Raw genomic sequence first — 22,981 nt, 5'->3', positions numbered from 1 at the left:
AGGGTCAAGCCTGACCCTCTTCTCCACCCCTCAAGCCATCACCAAAATGGAAGGGCTGGGAGAGCAACAAGACCACATCAAAATGTGCTTACTCATACCAATTTCCCAAACAAAACCTCTTTAGACCCTCCCCTTAGCCTTACCTCATTTCCTCCCTCAGCCCACACCTAATTAACTGTTTTCTACCCGCTCCCTACCCACACAGACCTAACCTACCTATCACCCTACTCCCAGCTCCCCCCCCCACTTTATTCATCTAAGGTCATCCCGTGACAAAATTAGTCTGTACCAAACTTCACTTCTCTGCAATGAAAAGTCATGCAGTATTTCAGCCTTAACAAACACTGCCATTTATAGCAGACCCACTCTTCTGTCATAGAGTAAGGGGAATCTTATTCCATATCCCCAGAAAGCATTGCATAATGAATTCGTCATATTTCTTGTATCATTAGTCTTTAATTTAATTTATTTATATTTATTTATTTATTGACATTTGTTGACCCGAAAAGTCCACTGGGTCAGGAACACATTTTCAGTGGAGGCCCGGGGAGAAAAGCTCCAACATTAATACAGGGAAAAAATATAGGAACTTAACAAAAGTTAGTAAATGTAGAATACACAAAATATAAAACTTAACAAAAAATTATAAATGTAAAATATACTATGTACCAAACTTATAAAACTTAGACAGCAATTGGTAATACAGTACAACACCTGAGTTCTCCATTAAAATTGGCATAGCATAAAAACATGGCAGTTCTTGCAGTACAGAAATAGTGGCACTTGAGCTGCATTGCAGTCAAGGTAATGCTCATTTTGAAATGTGGTTGCAGGTTAGTATTAAGTAGTAAAGATTTTATGGTGGTTTGTTTGTTTTGCAGTGGCATGTGAGGTTATTTAGGAAATATGTTTTTAATGTTACTTTAAATGTCTTTATGTAGTCTAGATGGGTAATATGGGAGGCTAAGAAGTTCCACTGTTTAGCAATGCTATGGGAGAACAAGCATTGTCCAGCTCTTTTATTGCACTTGTTTACACTTAATAGCAATTTGTTGGAGGATCTAAGGGTATTTGTGGGAATATAAGTTTGTAGTATTGATGAGAGTGTTGGGCAGGTATTTGGTTTATAAATTAGTTTATGGGCTAGCATTAATTGAGTACAATAGAGAAGATTGGGGAATTCCAGCCAACTCAGTTCAGAGATTGCTTGGCAGTGGTGTGAGCGGTTAGGTTTTCCTGAGGCAAATTTTGCTATTTTATAGTAGCAAGACTGAAGTTTATTGCTGACGGATAAGTGAAGGTTAGTAAAGATGGCACTACCATCAATTAGGGAAGGAATGAGTAAGGTATTTGTCAGTTTTGTTTTGGTGGGTTTGTCCAGGCAGAGTTTATGATGATAAAGTTTGCCTAGTTTAAAGTGTGTTTTCTTTATTGCATTAAGAATGTGTGTCTCAAAGGTGAGTTTGTCATCTATTATAATGTCTAGTAGTTTGGCAGATTTTACTATTTCTAGTTCGGTTCCATATTTAGAAAATATTTTGAAGTCTATATCTGGTGGTCTTGAAGAGAATAATATAGTTTTTTTGTGTGTGTGTGTGTTTAGTAGCAGTTGTGCACTATTTAGCTATGATTCCATCTCTGTAAATGCATTTTGGGTAGCTGTGAGGATGTCAGAGAAATTGTTTGAAGTAGATATTATTGTCAAATCATTGGCATATTGGATAATGTTACTTAGTTGTGAGGCTTTGTGGAGGTCATTAATAAAGATATTGAAGAGTAATGGTCCCAGAATGGAACCCCGTGGGTCTCCTCTGCTGTTTGACAATCAGATTGGACGCTATGCCATTTTACTGATTGTTGCCTATTGTTTAGGTATGATGTAAACCAGTTGAGAGATTTGGGGGAGCAACCAAGTTTTCTTATTTGTGTCAAATGTTTAGAATGTGATACTGTGTCAAAAGCCTTAGATAGATCCAATAGGATTACTGAAGGGATGTGACCTGTATCTTTCTTGACAGTATTGGTGAATGAGAGCAGGGCTGTAACAGTGCTGTGCCCTGGGCAGAAGCCATGCTGGGTGGAAGACAGAAGATTATTATCAATGAGGTATTTTAGTAATTGTGTCTGTACGCATTTCTCAAGGATTTTAGATAACAGGGAAAGTATAGAGATGAGGCAATAGTTTGAGAGGCCATGAGAGTTTCTGCCTTAGTGTAGTGGAGTAATAGATTTTTTTTGCATAAGTGTGGGACGTAATATTCTGAGACAGCAGTTTATAAGAATGCTAACTGGATATGAAATTGTGTTTGCTGCTAGTTGTAAATATTCTGTGGAAGGTTATCTGTGGAAAGGGATAGGATGGTTTGAGTTTATTTAAGAGTTTGCATATGAGAGATGTGGATACTGGTTGAATTAAAAAATGAGTTGTGGGTGGATTGGAATTTATGTCAGGAGTGAGTGGTGTTTTGTCATTTTATATGACATTATTTGTATGCTGGGAGTATGGGTTTAGGCTTGTTGAGGAGTCTTTGACTAACTTTTGAATGGTGTCAATAAAGTGGGGGTGTTAAAGTCCTGGGAAATTTGCTGTGGCGTCTTTTTGGGTGCAGGAGATGGATTTTGTAAAGTGCCAGGATTAAGTAGAGTGGAGACTGACATTCAGAATTTCTTTGGATTATTTTGTAAGGTTGTTAGCTTAGAGGAGAAATATTATTTTTTTTATCTTGTATGACTTAACTTCTTGGCTTTATTTCTGAGTTGTCTGTAATTAATTTTGTGTTGCTTTGTTTTATCTTTTAGCCAAGTTTTCCATGTTTTATCTCTATGAAGGAGGCATTGTTTGGTCAGTTTTGTTAGCCATGGGGTGTGATACACTTTTGTTCATTTGGTACGTATGGGGGCTAAGCTATTAAGAGTATCCAAGAAGAGCTTATTAAAGTAATTAACTGTCTCGTCTAGGGGGACAGCTTTTAGTGGGAGCCAGTTATGGGTTTTTAGGATGCTTATGAATTTATTTTGTTTAAAGTGAGTGAGATTCCTGGATGTTTTATAGGAGCGTGTTTTGACTATTTGAGGGTGAGTCCTGTGGGTGTATGTTGGGAGGTGGTCACTTAGTATATTGGGTAGTGTGCCAGAGTTTGAGAAATTGTGAGGGTGGGTAAGTAATATCCAATCTAAGATAGATTCTGATTCTGTGGATAGGCCATGGGTGAGAGTTTTGATAAGCTGATTAAAGCTGTGTAAGTTTATGCTGTTGGCTGGGGAGTTGGAGGTAAGATTTTGCCAATTAATATTTGGTATCTCCTAGGATTATAGTTCCATTTGATACATTTAGGTTTATCCATGATAGGAATTCCTCTAGAATGGGAATGTTCTGGTGTGGGGGGGGGGTATAAGCTATTGCAATAGTTAGGTTTTTGTTGCTGTTGATATGAAGAGATGTTAAGACAACTTCTAAATTTCCAAAAGTAGGAACTGGTTTGTGGTAGGAAGTGAGGTTTAGGGAGTTTTGATAGATTAATGCAACACCACCGCCCTTTCTGTTGAGTCTATCAGAGTGAGTTATGTTGTAGCCTGGAGTGAGAATTTCAGTTTCTGAAATATGTGGCTTTAGCCATGTTTCAGTTACTGTGGCAATACTTGGGGTGTGAGTAGTTAACCAGGTATGAAATTTGGTAATTTTATTACAAATACTGCAAATTGTTGTTGTTATAAAATGTAGTTGCTGTTGTTTTGGATTTGAATTAGATTTTTGGGGATGGTTTGGGCCAGGGTTAGGGTGGATGTCCCCACAAAGAGTAACTGAGAGGAGAAGGTGAATAATAATCTGGGTATGATTGTTCCTTGGGTGGGATCTGGAGTATTGTGAAAGGCAAAGTTTAAGTTTGGAGTTCATAGGGAGCAGTTTTGTTTAGGTGAGAGTATGGGTATAGGTTGAGATTAAAGAAGGTGAGATGTCAGTGTAACTGTTACAGTTGTCTGCTAATGGTAGGGTGTGAGTGCTGGATGATTATGTCGATGGGCTTAGGGTGGTGTAAATGCAACAGAAGGCCTAAAAGAACAGTACAGGTGAGAAGGAATAAAAGAAATTGTATGTGGTGGAGTGTATTCATGCGGGAAGCCATCTCAAGGAAAATAGAAGTAAGAGTATGTGGGAGTAGTGTGAAAGGGGTGTGTCTTATGAGCTGAAGGGAGGATGTTGATGAGGTAAAGAATGGGAGGGGTTAGGAAAGTATAAATGTAATGAAAGAGGTGGCGGGTGTGAATGGGGGTAGGGTAGGGGAGTGGAGTGACTCTGGAGCAAAGCGGAGGGTGAATGGAGTGGGTTGCACCATACTTCGGAAGCCTTAACAGCCCCAGAATCCAGCAAAAAACTATCTCCAAGGCTTATTTGGACACAGGTAGGAAGAGAGGGAAAAAGTGCATAAGCAGACAGTAGGTATGTCTATATGGTCAAGAAGGCAAGTGTAGAATACAATATATGGCAGAAAGTGGAAAATAAAGCAATTGGAAATAAAATTGCCTAAGCCTAGATAAACAAGGGAGCCAAAAACACTGGCTAAGACAGAGAACAGAAAGGGAGAGTTAATAAATGCTAGATATATATTTTTCTTTTTTTACAATACCCTTTTGCAGAGTGTTGAGTGGTAGATAAAAGTAATAGACAGGGGTGACAGTACAGCAGTGTTACACGGCTGGGAACAGGTAAAACAGTGTCTCACAAGACTACACAGTAAAGGTAGATAGTTAAAGTAGTTAGAGCGAGATGAAAGGGAAGAGGAATACAGATGTTTCTTTGTGGCTTGCTTCTATGAAGACAAGGGCAGTGCAGTTACAAAATCAAGGAAAAGAGCTGGACATAAAACATGCTTTATCTCTTGGTTGGTGAGGGTCACACAAGATGCTGCAAGAGTCCCAGTCATTGTTTTGTGCCCTACAGCAGGATGTTACATTTGGGCTGAGTTGACCATGGGTCTAATGGGTGCAGGGTGTACTAAGAAATGGAGCACAATGATTAACAATTAGCAAATAACCTAGCCATTAGGTTTATGTAGAATTATGTATTAGGATCCTCCTATCTGATGTCAGTTGCACAGATATACATTCCAGACATATTCCAAATAAAACAAACCATGCAGGACTTATCTCTATTTAACTTATAAGAAACAGTACATAATGACAATTCTTGAAACTTTTCAGAATAGTTTATGTTTTCCAACCCTATTTTTTCTAGGAAGGAGATAATTATGGTTTCAGGTTCTATCAGATGGCTTCAATAAAGGCCCTAGACCGTAATGTTATGTTTAATAATGGGTCAGATCAGTGAGGACCCTGAAGTGAGTAAATAAACCTTTAGGATTAAGTAGCCTACATCATAAACTTTCCTTACTTTGGTATACACCAATTCAACATTTAAACTGTTGTCTACATTTGTCTCTGGAACTTTCTGGATTTTTTATGATGGAATCATTTTTAATGATTTTGACATTTATTTTGCAATCATAATTTATGTTCTTTTTGTCAAATTTCATGATACAATATTAACTAACATTAAGGGGAGATCATTAATACTCCACCATGTATTTTATATAAACCATCTTAGATAACTTTGTCTTCATTTATTGATGTCATTATGTTATCAGTTTTGTAATTATCATCATATTTGGTTATCCATTATCCAGAGTCATGTGGATACCACTAATAAACTTTTTTTGGGACAAACAGGTAACCTATCACCTTGACTTGTTGTGTATTATTACTGTCCAATTTTCTAGTCTCGGAATTCTCATCAATATTTCTCTGAAATGTCATACAGTCAAATGTTTATATTCATTGCTTTCAGCTGAGCTCTGATAGATTACACTACAACTTCCAAAAAGCTTTTTGACAAAAATGATTTAATAATCTCAAAATACCAACAATTGTTCATATCTTTAAAACTGTGTTACAAAAGTAGAAGCAGCAAATTGTTCAGTACACCTTCTGCTTTACAGTTTAGCGTTCAGGTGTATCCAAGTCTTAAGATGTATTTTCTAAGAAGAAGAAACACACTAAATAATATATTTGTATTTTTTGAAGAGTTTACTCTCTGTCAATAATCTCTTAAACTTACATATGTAATGACATATTTTTTTTTATCCTCCTGTGAGCTTTTATATGAGGCTAATAAAATCATGTTCATCTTGCTAGCTTATTGAAGTATTTACAGAAATATGAACATTATGTTGAAATGCATAACGTGTATGAATAATAGTTAATAACAGTTAATATCTCTCAAACTATAGTCAACATGAGCCACAAATGAATAAAGTTTTATTGTTTATCATGTAATTTGTAATAAGAAATATATCATTAACTTGTATATTATCATTATTTTATAAATTTTAGCAGACAATATTAGATGCTTAGGGCATTACTAGCTTGAATCTAGACAAATGTAGGGTTGAATCATAAGAATTTTACTGCAAGGTCAAGATAAGTAGCATGTACAGTCAAACCTTCATTAGTTGCAGTTCTTGTTGTTACCTCTTTGAAGAATGCCACAAGATTTGACCTGATTGTATGCCAAAGATGGATAACTCTCTGGAAAAGAGGCAGTTTATCTGTCTTTGTATAGTGATTCAGAGTCTGGAAGGCCAGGCAGTGAAGTGACTGACATTGGTTTGAATAACTTTGAGACTAGGTGTGGTGGGGCTTGTCATCCAATAACCACAATGCAAACAAGCTATGGACTGGCTATGGACATTAATAACAGTGTAAGAATGAGACTATGAAATGGTGATAGTAGTCCTCTGCCATATAAATGTAAAAGCACTCACAGATTACTGTGACTGTAGTACACCCCTGCTATGAGGGAGGTGGTCAAATCAGCCACCAGTGTATGAGACTAGTTTATTTAATTAAATGGCTTTGATGGATACCCGTATAAGAACCTCTGTAAATGGGCCATGTGAAGCACAAATATTGCATATTTGATAAAGAAGATGTGAATTAAGTAGTAGAAAGTCAAAGAGAGTTTACATATTATTCCCAAATGTACAATAACTGGGCTAGACTAGACAGAAATTATGTTCACAGGAACATGTGCATTTAATTGAAAGCTTTAACACATATCCAATAATATTTTGTATCATGCACCAATAACAACTAAGTTAAAAATGCAGAATAATGAAGTAAAAATTAGACACTGAGCTTCCACACTTACCTGTTGAAAGAGAATAATTTAAAAAATGGTTATTGGAAATTATTCAAGAGTTATTAGGGAAGATCGAAATTTCTTCAGAAGTTACAGTGTAACTAGTAAGTAGAATAATATGAAAGTGTAATTTAAAAATAAGGTAGAAATAAAAGAAAAAGAGATATGGTTAAGAAGTAACAGGAATTATTTAGAGGAACTGAAAAAGTATAAAGTATTCCAAAATAAGGGGAATCTCACCGAACATGAAGTGACACAACTGCAGAGTGCTAAAGAGAAAATGGGAGTATCTGGGTAATGTTCATAGGTTTCAAAAACTTGCTGTTAAGCAACTTTTTTGTTATAATAACTCCAAAGAGCAAAAACTTAACACAATGACTTAGGCAACAGAAAGTAGAAATGGTTGTTGTCAAACATAGGGAGGCTGTGACAAGAAAAATAACCAAAGATCCTGTAGCGGTATTTAGAGATATTTCAGAAATGTTATCAAAATTTGTATAAAACAGAGAAATGTGGAAGTCAAGAAAAAACACAAATGGAAATATTTATGGAAGACTTAAGTATGCCAAGGTGAGAGATAGATTAGGCTCAACACTTAATATTTAAGATAGGAGGATACAAGATAAAAACATTGGTATACAATCTATCTGCAGGAAGCATACCTCTCAACTGTACAGATTTTATCAGAATGTCTAGATTTTTGCCACTTATTTTTGGTCTGTTCCTCATAAAATTTGTGTTTTTTTTTCACAAATCACTGAGATGATCTGAAGATTAATGTCACTAAAAATGACATGCATGCTTCCACACATCCTGTTATTATAGAAAATTTATAAGCTTACAAGAGCAATATTTAAAATGTGCCTTTTCTCTCATTATGCCATGCTTTGTTCAGATTTTTTTGTGCAATGAAGTTGAGAGGTATATCAGGAAGTTCTCCAGAAATAGATGGTATTCCTGTAGAAGCTTGAAGCTATGAGGGAAGAAAGTAATAAAGATATGGAAGGTTTTGTTTAACAGTATTTTAGATGGAGGGGAAGCACTAACATCATGGAAGAAAGATGAGGTGGCTGTAACAACTAAACATGGTAAAGACCTACTGACCCAGTTTCCTATAGGCCCATTTCAAAGTTAAGCCATGTTTATAATGTGCTTATATCTATAATAGCTAAAAGAATGGCAAAGGTATTTTATTATTTTATTATTTTACATTTGTTGACCAGGCTAGTCTAACTGGATATATGTCCATTTTCAGTAGAGGCCCGGGGAGATAAGCTCCATGACAAACTGTTAGCATAAATAATTAAAAAAGAAATATACAAAAAAAAACTGAAGTTATAGTACTATATGCACTGAAACATCTAGTTAAAATGCACACTAGAGTTTCAAAAAATTACATGGGGTACATTTCATAATGCAAAGAGCAGGCATACAATCTAGTTCAATGTACAGGTGAAGTACATCACTTAATGGCAAGGTGCTACTAAAATTGATAGATATGGATCAATAAAGTTTTGCCAAAGGGAGGCGAACATTTAACAGCATTAAAACAGCAATGATGATCCAGTGGGAAGTGGAGTATAAAAAAATACAGCTGTTGTTGGTAGGTCTTGATGCAGAGAAGCACTGGACAGAGTAAGCTGGGATTTTATATGCGGGGTAATGGAAGCATTTGCATTCCCTAATACAATAATACATTCAATTAGGAGAATGTATAAAGGATCAGATGCAAAAATTAAATTGTGAGGGTTTCTCTCTTAAAAGTTGTGTCTGAATAGAGGAACCAAGCAGGGCTGTCCTCATTTGCCTTTGTTATTTGCTTTATATTTCAGCTACTGGCAAAGGAAATGAGGGACTCCGAAATTCAAAGGATATAATTGGTATGGTAATCAACAGAAGTTGGCTTTATTTGCAGACAATATTATTTTGCACCTGATAAAGCCAGAAATGGACATCTCAGTGTCTTGGAACATCTTGAGACAGTTTCATGTCTTCTTAGGATATAGAATTAATGCAGATAAAACAAAGGCTGTAGCTGCAAACTATGTAAATAATAAATGAATTGGTCCAGCAATGCCCATATTTAATGGGACACAGTGAAGTAAAGTATTTAGGAGTATGGATTAAAAAAAACAGCTTCTGATATGGTAGCGAAGGATAGGTGGGAAAAGTCTGAACAAAAGATAATACAAAAGCTGAGAATCTAAAAGCTCTGGTTTATGGTTATGGATAGCAAGATTTTATTTATTTATTGCATTTGTTTACTGGGAAAGTCCACTGGGTCTAAAAGAACCTATTTTCAGTGGTGGCCCAGGGAAAAAAGCTCCAACAAGAACATAGATACAGAAAAAATGTAAACATTAACTGATACAGAAGTAGAAACAGTGTTACAGATAGTGATTACAGTAATATATAAAGCATATATACATAGATATACGATAGAAGATAGAAGAAGTGAAAATGCTTTCAGTTCGTTTTAGTTTTATATACAGGCCATGCATATTTCTATCAACTGGAGGAGAGGTTATGAACAATAATTAATAAAGACTTGAAGGAATGTATCTGGGTTGGGATGAGTGCAAGGATAAAGTAGGATATGTTGATCCTTCAAACAGAGCAAGGTGATTTAAGATTACCTGATTTGATGGGATATTTTAGAGGTACACAGTTACATTCATATACATACCACAAGCAGAAAGCTGTAATTTGAAGTGACAAGGATGATGATGAAACAGGGGTGAAATTCAAGAAATAATGAAAGAGTGAGATTTTGGCTGCAGATCCTTAAGAAGAATAAAAACAGCCATGCAGAATGTTATATACATAAAGTAGCAGAAAGTATTATAAGAAGTAAGCCGACATGAGAATTACTGCAATTAGAGGCACAGAGAATAGGCAAAAGGAGGCTGGAATTTATTGGAAAAAATGGCAAAGGAAGCAAGGTACTGGGAGCAAATAAGTACAGAGGGAAAAGTAGTAGAATGGGAAAATGTCAAGAAGACATTTGGTCTGTGGGCTAGAGACTGTCTTCTCTGTCAGAAACTGATATCAGAGGTAGGCAAAGAGAAAGGGATGGGGGAATCCTAAGGAAACACCTGCTCTGGTAAAGCTTTTAGTTGAATCTAGAACAGAAGCTGCTGTTAGGGAGAATTAGGAGGTCATGTAAAATATTGTTTATAGGAATAGTCAGAGGAGGTTAGAAAAGATTGGGAAGAGAGAGAGAGAGACTGTATAAGAAATTCACAAGGAAACAACTGGAGAACGTATGTATGGTTCTCAAGTATGCAACAAATTCTAGAAGAATTAGGATTTTTTGTTTGAAATTACTTAGATAGGTATTTTTGTACCCCAAGCAGAGTCCATCAAAATTTTCCTCAGGTAGATGGCAAAAGTTGTTGGTATGATGGGGAAGAAGGAAATAAGTGGTAACATATATTTAATGAGTGTAATGACTTGGCAGACTTCAATAATTCCCTACAGAGTACTCTTAAAGAAACATTGGGTGTGCAAATGGGTATAAAGAAATTATTTTTTGAGCTGGGATAGGTCTTAATTGTCAAGACAATATTCAGGCCCTACTAAGTTTCATTCTGGTGACTGCCAAAAGAGCAATAGAAAATGAAAATCAGAGTGTAAACTATCTGAAGTATTGAATATTGTAACAGACATAAAAGAACTGAAAGTGGGATTTTTAGAAAATGGCAGGGGTAGAGTACATGAAAGAAATGGAAATTATAAGACAACATATGCAGAGCAAATTTTTATAGGAGTGAGACTTAAGCAAAGGCAGGAATTGAGCAATTTATGTAATGCTGGATTGATGATAGTTATACAAAATAAACGTGACTGCAACAAGGAACATGTTAATATGGTTTGTTTTCTTTTATATAAATGTATGTTTGACTCTAACTTAAGCGAAAAATCAATAAAATTGTTTAAAACAGTTTATCATGACTTTCTACATGATGTACACAGAATACTTTTCATTCTGATAGGTGTAAATATTGTTGTGTCTAATCTGAACCCCCATTCCACTTCAATTGTGAATTGATACCATTGCAGCCTGTCACCATAGGTCAAAGGGTACCCACATGTGATATTTTATTGAATACAATTACTCGTTTAATCATATTTTACTTAATTAATTAAAAAAACACCACCATGTTTGCTCATTGATCATATGAAACTTTTTTTTCATTTTACCTGTAAAAGTGGTTCATTTATGAATAATTACAAATGGGATACCTCCCCTGGTCTCTATGGGTTTCTGGCATATTTCTTTGCCTACTGCAAGGTTTGCAAAATGTTTTTCTACAATCACATTTGCGCTGACATGTGGCTTGGAGATCACTTCACAGCTTATTGAAAACATGTTACACTAACATTTTTTTCAGTTTTAAATTTAATATCCAATGAAATAATACTTTATTGTTGCATTCATCTCAAGAACAACCTGAGTTCTTGGCTGGACTTGGATTATTGATAAAATAATAGTTCAGTCCATATATTTTTGCTGAACTGATTTGTATATTTGTGTCTTACTGGTATGGATTAATTAATGTGGAAGTTATTAATAGCACAAATTTCAGTGTCAGTACCCTGAGTAGGGTCTATATCATGACGTCAAAACATCATAATATTTAACACATAATGATTGACCAGTATTCATCGAGACACATTTGCATGAATTGAGGAATACTTACAAGGCAAAGATGTAGTTGGCCAACTACACAATGTTGCCCTTTCCTCCACTGTAGTGCAATCTCAGAGTTGGTATATTTAGATATGGGGGTGTGGGGGCATAGCCACCCACATGGGTAGGTTTAGCTTGTTCTGTTGTATTGCAGGGCAAGTGTTTGTTTGCCCTGAAAGTATTCATCAATTCACAGAAATGCATTTTGATGAATATTTGTCGATCTTTAGGTGTTCGATATTGTGATTTTTCGACGTCGTAATATAGACCCCTTGAGTAGGACTAAATTGAGTAAGTGCAGACAATACCTCTGTATGTATCCATAAGTATGTCTTATATTTCATTTTAGTTTCCTTATTGAAGACAAAGAATGATGATTCTTGTATGACTGAACTTACATTTACTACTTAGGCCAAAGATAGTATCATGACCTGTGTTAATTACACAAAGCACAGCAATTGGTTGGGAGTGCAAAGATACTTGCTTTGCTTGAACAACATCTCAGATATTATAATTCCTAGTTAGATTTGATGACCTGTGTTAATTACACAGAGCACAGCAACTGGTGGGGAGTAGAAAGATCCTTGCTTTGCTTGAACGGCGTCTCAGATATTGTCATTCCTTGTTAGATTTGATAATTTTAATATCTGAGTATACTTACTTGAAGTTGAACCATTTACTCAGTCTCCATGCTATTAAAAATAGATCCACTTCAGTTCAATGAAATCTAACCCTGGAAGTAAACTGGATGAGTTAAAACCATCTAACAAATGTCAAAATTGTGGGTGAGGCAAATAAAAAAAATCAGCACCCCCCCCAATAATTTCTCACCGAATACAACCATTACTTCTTTTTAATAACATCACAGTCACATAGCAACAGGGAAAGAGAAAAATGTCCATAAAGTTGAGAAAATACTTTCCAAACTGTATTCTTGCATCATAGCCCACAAATGTAAAATAATATTTGGAGTTATAAATTAGACACGTCTGAGTCATCCATCTTACATTCTGGTAGTAATATTAGCTGAATGACAGAACACCCATTACCCCCTCAACCCAAAAAATATTGATATGAATATTGATGTAAGTATATAGTCAGGAAATATGCATGATCTTCAGTAGGTAAAGGACCAGTGCTACATATTCATCTTGTTATATTATAATTAATACCACCAGTATTCATTTTTTAACTTTTTCTGGCCAGAAATTTAATTTGTGGCTTCTAGTTTTAGGTGCTCTTCTACAAACTTTGAGATATTGCCACATCTCCCTCTAGACCTGCAACAATAAGATTGCAATTTTAAACAGAAGAATTTATAACATGGATGCGAGAAGGAAAGATGCCTTGTTGGGAGGTATTTTGGTGAGTTCAAAGAGAATTAGAAGAGTGTATTCTTACAGGAAACAAATTTGCAAGATGAGTAACTGTGAACTTTTTATACAATGTTTTGCAGGGAGAAACTTCAGTTCCATATGGAAAAGGAAGCTACATGCCGAAGCAAATTTAAGGGACTCTTTGTTTGGTAAGGAGGAAGTATGAAGTCAGGAGTAGTTGTTTTTTTATTTCCCATGGGAATATATTTTAGTGTGCATGCCATAGTTAGATATATATTGAGATTTAGATAAATTACTGGGTAAAGCATATTCAGCTGACTATCAACAACATTAAACATAAATATTGGGAGAATGCCTAAGCACAAACCAAAAACGTGGTACCTTTACATTTTTAGTTTTGGTCAAATCTTTAAAACCCAGTTTTGAAAAAAAATACATCAGACTACCCCTTTTGATTCTTTCACCAAGATTTTTTTTTTCTCTTTTAAAAAAAAAAAAAAGAAAAGAAAAGAGAAAAATCTGTATATCTTACTCCCTCCCCCTCCACACACACACACACACACACACACACACACACACAGATATACCCATCCACCTGAATGGCTGTGCAGATTCTACTGGCTTAGCTTGCAGTCCATTGTGGATTCTGGTAGATGCATGCAAACAGCTCAGTCATTGGATTAGCAGACACCACTACACTAGTACGCTGAATATTCTGCATACTTCAGCAACTGAGAGTCATTTATGAGCCAGTGATAAGCTTCTGTACTCCCTCCTTCATTACAATACCACATTTCATCCTTCACTATCAAAGCATGAGTTTCCTCAACAAACTCTAATGTATCCAATGCTGCCCCTGAAGCAAAACATGTGCCAGTATGAAAGTGAAAGACATTTTCCTGGAGGTTTTGTGATAAATGCATCTTCTCATAAAACTGGTGTGTTGAATTTCTGGGCTCTGTGTGATAACCTGCAGCTCTTTGAGAAAGTGTTTGATAAATATTACTGTCTATTTTGTTGTGTAGAGTTATCTCCACTTTTTTGCTGTTTAAAAAGTTATACATCCAGATAGGCAAGCACATGCTCATGCATGTATGCACAGACACACACACACACACACACACACACACACACACACACACGCACACAAACACGCACACACACACACACACACACACACACACACACACACACACACACACATTGGCAATCTAAACATCTTCACCTCTATTCACCAAGATAATTACCACATCCAGTACAAAGTACCATACCACACATCTATCCATTTAATGGGACAGGCCTTTCTAAATGCTACCAGCTTGGGTTCAAAAAAAGAAATCTTTTTATTGAAGTGGAAGGCCCATAGCATGCCCATGCAGACAGCTGCATGTAATTATAAATGTATTTAACAATGCAAGGCAGATCCTCTTTGCATGCATAAACTAATAAAATGTGATATCTCTTAATAGAAATGGGTATATTGCAGAACAAAACAGCAGTGATTCTTTACATTTGTTAATTGTGGCAGACACAATTGCTAATACATACTGGGTGATAATCAGAGAGAAATATAATATAGCATATGTATTTCTCTTACATGTCAACTACTACTTTGGTTAGTAATAATAATATGTTTGAATTTCTAAATATGTAATATTTTCTACTCATTTTCAAAACTGTAAACACCAATGGGACTATTCTCCTTGGGCATCATTGGAAAGGGGTTTTAGCCCAGTTAGAACCCCCTGCCCTCCAGTAAACAAAGCAAATAAATAAGTAAATGGTGTTGTGGTAAATATTCTGGTAAAGTCAATGTGGTGCAGCCTAGTGTAGGTTAGCTATGCATAGGTTTGAACACAGAGTGGCCATTTTGAGCATATTGCTACATAAAAAATACCCATAGGTGTGAAAACACCAGGACAGATGCAAACAAGTGGACTGTGCACTGTTTGATCATGTGACACAGATACATTCACATGTTGCATTCACAATGTGAATATGGGAATATGGGAAGGGAATAGTGAAGCATGGGGATGAAGGGCTTATCATTTAATGGGCAGGTGCCCATGTTTATTTTTTTTTTTCTTTAAGATGGGTTGAAAGGGAAAATATGAGTAGGAAGCAGGGTATAGAGATGACAATAGAAGTAGACAAACATATAATGCAGACAAATATTGACAGGGAATGTCATGATATAGAACTCGGAAATAATGGAGAGACAAAGGCTAACAGATGGTGGGCAACTGCTGATGGTAGAAACCTAAATAATGAACAGATACTGGAAATGATACACAAGGAAAATGAACACCATGATGGAGGATAGGTTGGAGTAAAATGGACTTAATACAATTGTCCAGAGGGAAACCTACCCATATGTCAGTATGGCTGACATCATGGGCAGGTCTTGCCTAGTGTGGCACAATCATTGGAGCTTGCTTGCTACTGAACTCTACCAGCTACATAAGAATATGCTCCAGGGTGCCAATGTAGGTACTGAGTTGCCAGTTCACTTTGGCTCTCACCAGCCACTTCAAGTCACATTGGATTACCCAGAAGGGCTCTACTAACCACTTTGCAATAAGGGCACCATACTACTTACCAGATAAGCAGCAACAGAGGCCACCAGTGAGTCTTACAGGTAGATTTTAATAGAGTAACTGTCACCTAGTACAGATGCAAGGCTAGAGGCTGCTGGGGACCCTTCAGTGAGTGTGTTCTCTTCTGTTTTACCACTGCCTGTTGTTTATCCAATCCTGCAGGAATGAGTCTAAAGAGAGAGAGAGCACAACATAATAAAAATTAAAAAATAAAAAAGAGACACAAATGGAATGATGAATAATATCTTTGAAATTTTATTAGAAATAGGACAGGAAAAGAAAAGAGAAAAGGAATTCACCTAAGTGATGTAAAACTATTACTAGAATGCACTAAATATACAAGAGATAAAATGCAGGTACATTACTGAAGACATAAGTGGTATTGTTATTACAGTTGTAGAGTAACTGGAAGACAGAACATAAACAGATCCAATGAAAAACAAAGACATCTTTAGATATGAAAATGAAAAATAAACAAAATACAATCAATTGTTCAGTGCTATGGCACAATTTATTACAGGAATACAGTAATGCTTGCAATACAGTACTCTTACTCCACTACCTGGAGTTCCTGGTCTCCCTCCTCTGACAGGCTATCCACCTTTCCTTGAGCTCCTGAGGTGCTGGAAAATATAAAACAAACAGTAATTAGATAACATATCCCTGACAGCAGAAAGCATTTACAGTTATATTTGGCAGGCATGCTGAACAGTGATACTGCTGAAATAAACAATATAATATCAGGACCCTCTCTCTCCGCAGCATATTTGGTAATGAACAATTACTGCAGCATATGGTAACTGAGAAACATTGGAAACATGAACCATAAGAAAAAAGTTCTGATCACATGATATCATGCAATGTCAACAGTTAGAAAAGTACAGGCAAGGAAACCACATATAGTAGTCAAAGAAAAAAAAAGACAAAATTAACCTTAATTACTGGAATAAACACACATACAGCTTATTCTCCTGTGTGTACTGAGAAACATAAGTTTGTAAAATACCATGACTAAAGTTGTGTAGAATAAAGGCACAGAGATGGCTACAACAGTAGTAGTAGGGACAACAGACTTAATATACTAAAATATGCTACCAATACATGCAACTCCATATGAACTGCAGAAGGAGGCGATTTTGAGTACATTGTGAGGGGTATGAAGAGCAATCTTGGTAAAGGTCAAAAAAATCCTAAACATCTGGAGAAATTAAAATAAAAACACAGTAGATCCGGGGGGAGCTTGGACTTACATCACATCACTATTATGCTACCACTGCTTGACAGACTAGATGATGCCACCGACATCACTGCCCTGGAAATTTCATGCTAAGCACTTACTTTATACAGGGAATCATCACACAGTGATGTCAGGTATTCCCTGTGCTGAGGGTACAGTACTTGTAAAAAAAATGCACTATCTACTGCACCACTTGCATCCTATGACACAGGCTGATCCTACTAAGATCGTGTCCACTTATCAGGCCAAATGCAAGAATAAAAATGGCAGCTAGGGTGTATGGTTACAAGTCACTCATACCATATGATGTGCACTGATGGAAAGTGACAGAAGATAAGAAAGATAACTAATAATGGACCCCAGAGTGTAGTCATCAGGCAAGGGGAGTATGGCAGCTGCATACAGTGTTATGCAGCAATTCAGACCAGTGAGTGTGTGTGTGTGTGTGTGTGTGTGTGTGTGTGTGTGTGTGTGTGTGTGTGTTTGTGTGTGTGTGTGTGTGTGTGTGTGTGTGTGTGTGTGTGTGTGTGTGTGTGTGTTTGTGTGTGTGTGTGTGTGTGTGTGTGTGTGTGTGTGTGTGTGTGTGTGTATGTGTAGTAACACTGCACTGGTCATGAAACAGGAATGATAGGCTGGGGGGAGGGGTGCTTATTCAGCCAGGGTATAGGCAACAGGTAGGACAGACTGCAGTCCTGTGGCGGAATCATACAGCCAGAACACATGGAACAGGAGGACAAGTTATGGCCCTGTAAGGGGATTCATCAAGAAAGGGTAAAGGGAAGACAAGACAAACTCAGTAACAGTGATGTCATGGAGGTGTCTATATATTATGCATATGTGCACACAGACAGGATGATGGGCTAAAGGTAATACTAATCCTCAAGTGCATCCAGCACAGTCCATGGTATAAGCACAAGCACAGGGGCAGCATGCATGGCTCACTTGCCCACAGCTGCTGTGCTATGTCACAGTATGAGAACAATTACTCTGTAACAACACATACGTCTGTGTGGGAGCCATTCAGAGACAGTAGTTGGCTGGTATAGAATGTCATGCATACCAGCAGTGCTCCACACGTCTACTTACAGATGTAGTTGACATATCATAGGAGCAAAAGAATAGCAATTGTTGGAGATGTTTGTCACATGGGAGACAGAGGTGCTTCTACAGGTCCTACATGGATAAAACAGACAAGGCCTTCTTGGACAAAATGTGGCAGGACTGTTGTAGGACATCATTGTAGTGTCCCCTGCAACAGGTGCATTGGAGAATCAGTGATGTGTTCCTTCTCAAGACTAAGTCCCAAATACTTGCTAGAGAGAGAGGAATTCCTGTTATGTCCCTTAGTGTGATACAAGTGAGAAAAGCTTCATATCCTGCTCTGGTTATGATGTGGGTAGTGGGCTAGTCATTCCTGCATGAGTATCAGGAGGGGTTACACCAGGAGGGTAGTGGCACATGCCAGTAAAGAAAGACATTACCTTGTACCTCTGGATGGTTTACTCAGACATACATGTCTGCATTTATGTCATATAGGGTTACTATGTAACACAGACAACATGCACAAAATATGTATGACTTCCCAAATATCTATATGGAATGCAGTAGGTGAATAGCATCACATGCCATTCTTGTTGAAGACTGACTCACACCACTGCATGCTACATGCTTTATTTAAATATGTCTGTATTATGCCCACCAGGGACATTAGGGCATCAGGTAAACAACAAAGTCAGTCTGCATCACATGGTGTATGTGAACTTATCGGTCATGTTAGAGTCTACATCCTGCATGATAGATTCGTAGTTAAGTACTAGGCTAGCTGCCCTTGTGTGACATTTAAGCCTAACCAATTTCACTTCCATTAAGAATAAAACCTTGTACCTTGTGTCTGTGAGGTAAACACCTTAACCATTATACCAATCCCTAACCCCCCATGCTTGATGAAAGCAGGTGTCTGAAGGATGATGATGATGATAATGATGATGACATCATGTACCTGGCACAGTCTGAGGACTCAGTAGTACTGTCAGCAATGCTAGCAGTGGATGCCACACTACTATAGACCACAGCACAGATGCCTATGGAAATCTGCTATCACCTATATTTAGCATAGGTCATTATGTCCATCTCACTCTCACCCTGATACACTGTCATCATCATCATCATCAAAGAGAGAAACAAAAGGTAGTATCACTTCCAGCATCTGCACATACAGCACTAGAGAGAGGCATGTAGGTGCCTGTCACTGCCATGGCCCAGAACATTTCTTAACCTAGACTTTACACTAGGCACCAATCAGTTTGTCTGTGGTCAGGGAACAGATGGCCACTAATAAGACTATGTCAAAGCTGTGTGGCAACATAAAGTCTTGAAATCATTACAGAAACTGGTGAACATTCTTAAATGCATGTATAGTGTCATTATGTAACGAGACCTGGAGCAGACATATTTTTTGTGGGCACGATCAGACACTCAATATCCATTCTTGGATCTTTTTTGCTGGAGAAAAATGACCACTTTGGTTGTGTTAGGCGATGGTTACATACTGCAGGAAAGCAACAAGGTAAAACAGGTACCTCACAACAGTCTGGAAACAGCTGCACTGTCTACACTGACCACGTCTACCTTCACCCCTGCCATGAACACTCCCCTGACTCAAGGACGCTCCTCCCCATTACTGGAAGTCATGATCCCAGGCACTCCAAAACTCTCTTGCCATGATCATTGTCATTACAGACACATCTGTGCTAAAGTCCTTGTCCCCTCCACTATGTCCCCTGTCTGTGTAAATGATGATAACCACGCACTGCACATCCCTCTGACTTATGTGAATATGGCAATGTCTAATGCACAGTGCACTGTAATTCATAACCTGGGTGAGTTAATGTATGCATCTTTTTTATTATGCTTTTATTTTGTCTTTATGTTTTCATTTCCTAGATTTGAGGAGCAGATACCCTATCTTTGCCATTGCCATGATGTCTTACACCCACTTCTTCTTCACAAAATGGCTAAGCGCAGCCAGTTCTACAAAGACTCCTCATCCAGATCCTTCTCTGCTGCTGCCAAAATTATTCAGCCATTTTCCACTTGCTGTAGAAGTTTTCATAGCACCATGTAATGTAGCTTTGCAAAGCCCACGGATATTGTGATGCAGATCTCTACAGCATACTGCATTGTGTCACCAGATATATCCAGGCAGGGGAAGTGCTCTTTCAACAGTCTGAACTCAGCTTCAATAATGTAACCTGCCTGAATCAATCCACTGTTGTATGCCTTCTCCACTACAGTCTGAGTGCTGTGGATGGGACTCATCAGCCAAGGCTTTAAGGCATAGTCAGCATCACCTGAAACACACTACAGTAAACACCATAATGAGATGCCTGCTGCATATATTCATGGGAGTGGACCTCCTTGGTCTCTTTGGATGGTAATGTGTGCACCTATCACATCATTTATCCTAAGGAAATTTACCTTGCATGAAACAGATGTGTCAGATGCTGGAATTATCTGAACTATCAGGATGGCAGGCAGGCACATTGTATATAATACTCTGTGATCAGGCAGTTGATGGAATGGAAGACATTCTGTTCAATATACCAGATGGCAAGTGGAACAATGTGAGCACAGTCAATGGCCCTAGGGGCTTCAGAAAAAAATGGCTAGGATGTAGAATGCCTATATAGTGGTAGTTCTACTCCTACAAGTTGTGGAAAGCAAATATGCCACTGCACATGTGCATCAATCTAGGACCTAGAGAAAGATTCATGAGGCTGAGGCCTGCAAAACTCTTAAACTGTGCACTGTCAGATGACAAAAGGTACCTATAGCAAAGATGGTTAGTGTTGCATAAGCCTTAATGGCCACTTGGATAGGCAGTCCATGCATCTTCCCTTGATTCCATGTGAGGATGGCACATGTCTATTAGTTTATGTGTGATGTCTCTGTCCAAACAGTAGGAGCTGACTATATCTTATTCATGGAATTAATTAAATGTCAGCCACTGGTGGACTCTGATGATGTGGAGTGCAATGGCATGCAACACAGTAGACAATATCTTCAAATGCAGCCAATAACATATGTTGACCAGCTAAAGCAGATGCAAACTATATGCTTCTTAGTGTTAGCAATACACATGCTTAGTGAAAAATTATGGAGATTATATAAACAGATCATCATGGCTCATCATGCAACCTTTATATGTATCTTAATCATGCCACCATGTTTTGTTTGATCATTGGTATTAATGATGGTTCTCAGTGGTATATTGACACTCATTTTTAAACCATTATGTGGTAATTTATATCAAACAAATACAGTACTATTTTCCCACTAGTGTCATCACACTACGTGTCACTGAATTCCTCCTCCTCCTTTGCATAACTGCTCACTGCCCTATTTTGCTTACTGCCGGGAACCACTTGTTTGTGAATACCTCCTGTGTTTGCACGACAGAAAAAAAATATTAGGTTGATAGGGCATAATTAATACAAATATTTATTATTCTGTTGCATGCAAATGGTGTTCCACTTTAATGGCAAGGCTTGCAGTTCCCACAGGAGTAAGTGATAGTTTGCTTCTTTGGCATTATATTATTGAAAGTGAGATGCATTCATAGGTTCATAGATTAGTACTAAGCTAACTGCCCTTACAAGCCATTTTAAGCCTAGCCAATTGTTACTTGTGAGACTGAAACCCTACACCTTGTGTTTGCAAGGCAAACACCTTAACCATTAGGCCACCCTCCCAACCTTCCCAAATGTCAAAATATCTGCTGTCAAGTGCAATGGAGAATGTCAGTTCTGCATTGAAGAAAATATTTAAATAATTGACAGTACCAAGAATGTATGCAATTTTTTTTATGGAATACCATGGTTGCAATAGAGATATCAGTTGAATTTTATTCTACTATTTGCTGACAGAAAATATAAGGACTTTTGAGAGAAAGAATCAGAGAACATCCACAAATAATGTCACTCTGTAATGTGCATTGATGTTTTGATGACTGAACATGGATGTGCATACATTAATTAGATGTGCAAGTGGTTCTATTGCTAGGAGAAATAGTAAGGGGGAAATTGTCATTATTTTGTTCTACTTATTCCGAAAGTTTCCTGAGCTGAAACACTGTATATTAAAAAATCCATAAGACCTGTAGTAGCAGTTTCAGAGCATTAATTTATTTTTAATTTAATGTATTTATTTTACAACCACTTAAGTGTACTAGTCATTTTCTGATCATTTTGTCGAGCACTGGTGATAATTAATTCATTTTATAATAATGGCTACCCTTTTAAAATCATGGCCTGGATGGAAGATCAAGGTAATTGCAGTGCATATATATTTACAGACAAAGTAGGGAAGTGAGTTAACGTGCTTATTTTTGGTAGGGGAGGAAATCAAGATACTCAAAGAAAGCTTCACACAGACAAAAATGAAAGTAAGACGTGAAAGTTGGGCCATGAAGCTGTGAGACAGAGATGTTACCACTGCTCCAGCATGCTTAATGCTCACTAATTTGTTTTTGATTGCTCACCATCTGTTTAGTGCGATGAAGAAGTCTGACCCTTTCTTGTGAAACAACAGGAATAAGGTATGGAAACAGTGCTGGTTGGATGAGATGCTAAGTCTACTGCAAGCAAACAGACCAGATACATAGACACACACACACACACACACACACACACACACACACACACACACCAAAGACCCTGACAAAACCTCACACAAACTTTGGAGAGCGGGTAGACTTTGTAAAAAAGGCACTCTATCAACTACTCAGACCAGAGCAGTTTAGTGCTTTTGTACTATTATACTTGTTTGCATTTTGTTTTGTTTTTAATTAAAGTTTTAATTTTAAATTTTACTCCTGAACTGAGTCTTTGTGGTAAATCATTGGAGGTAGAGGTGCTTGTTGTT

Source organism: Protopterus annectens, chromosome 1.part1, assembly GCF_019279795.1.
Source record: "Protopterus annectens isolate FY-2018-M chromosome 1.part1, PAN1.0, whole genome shotgun sequence".
In the NCBI taxonomy this organism is placed as follows: Eukaryota; Metazoa; Chordata; order Ceratodontiformes; family Protopteridae; genus Protopterus; species Protopterus annectens.
This window is presented reverse-complemented; position numbering follows the sequence as displayed.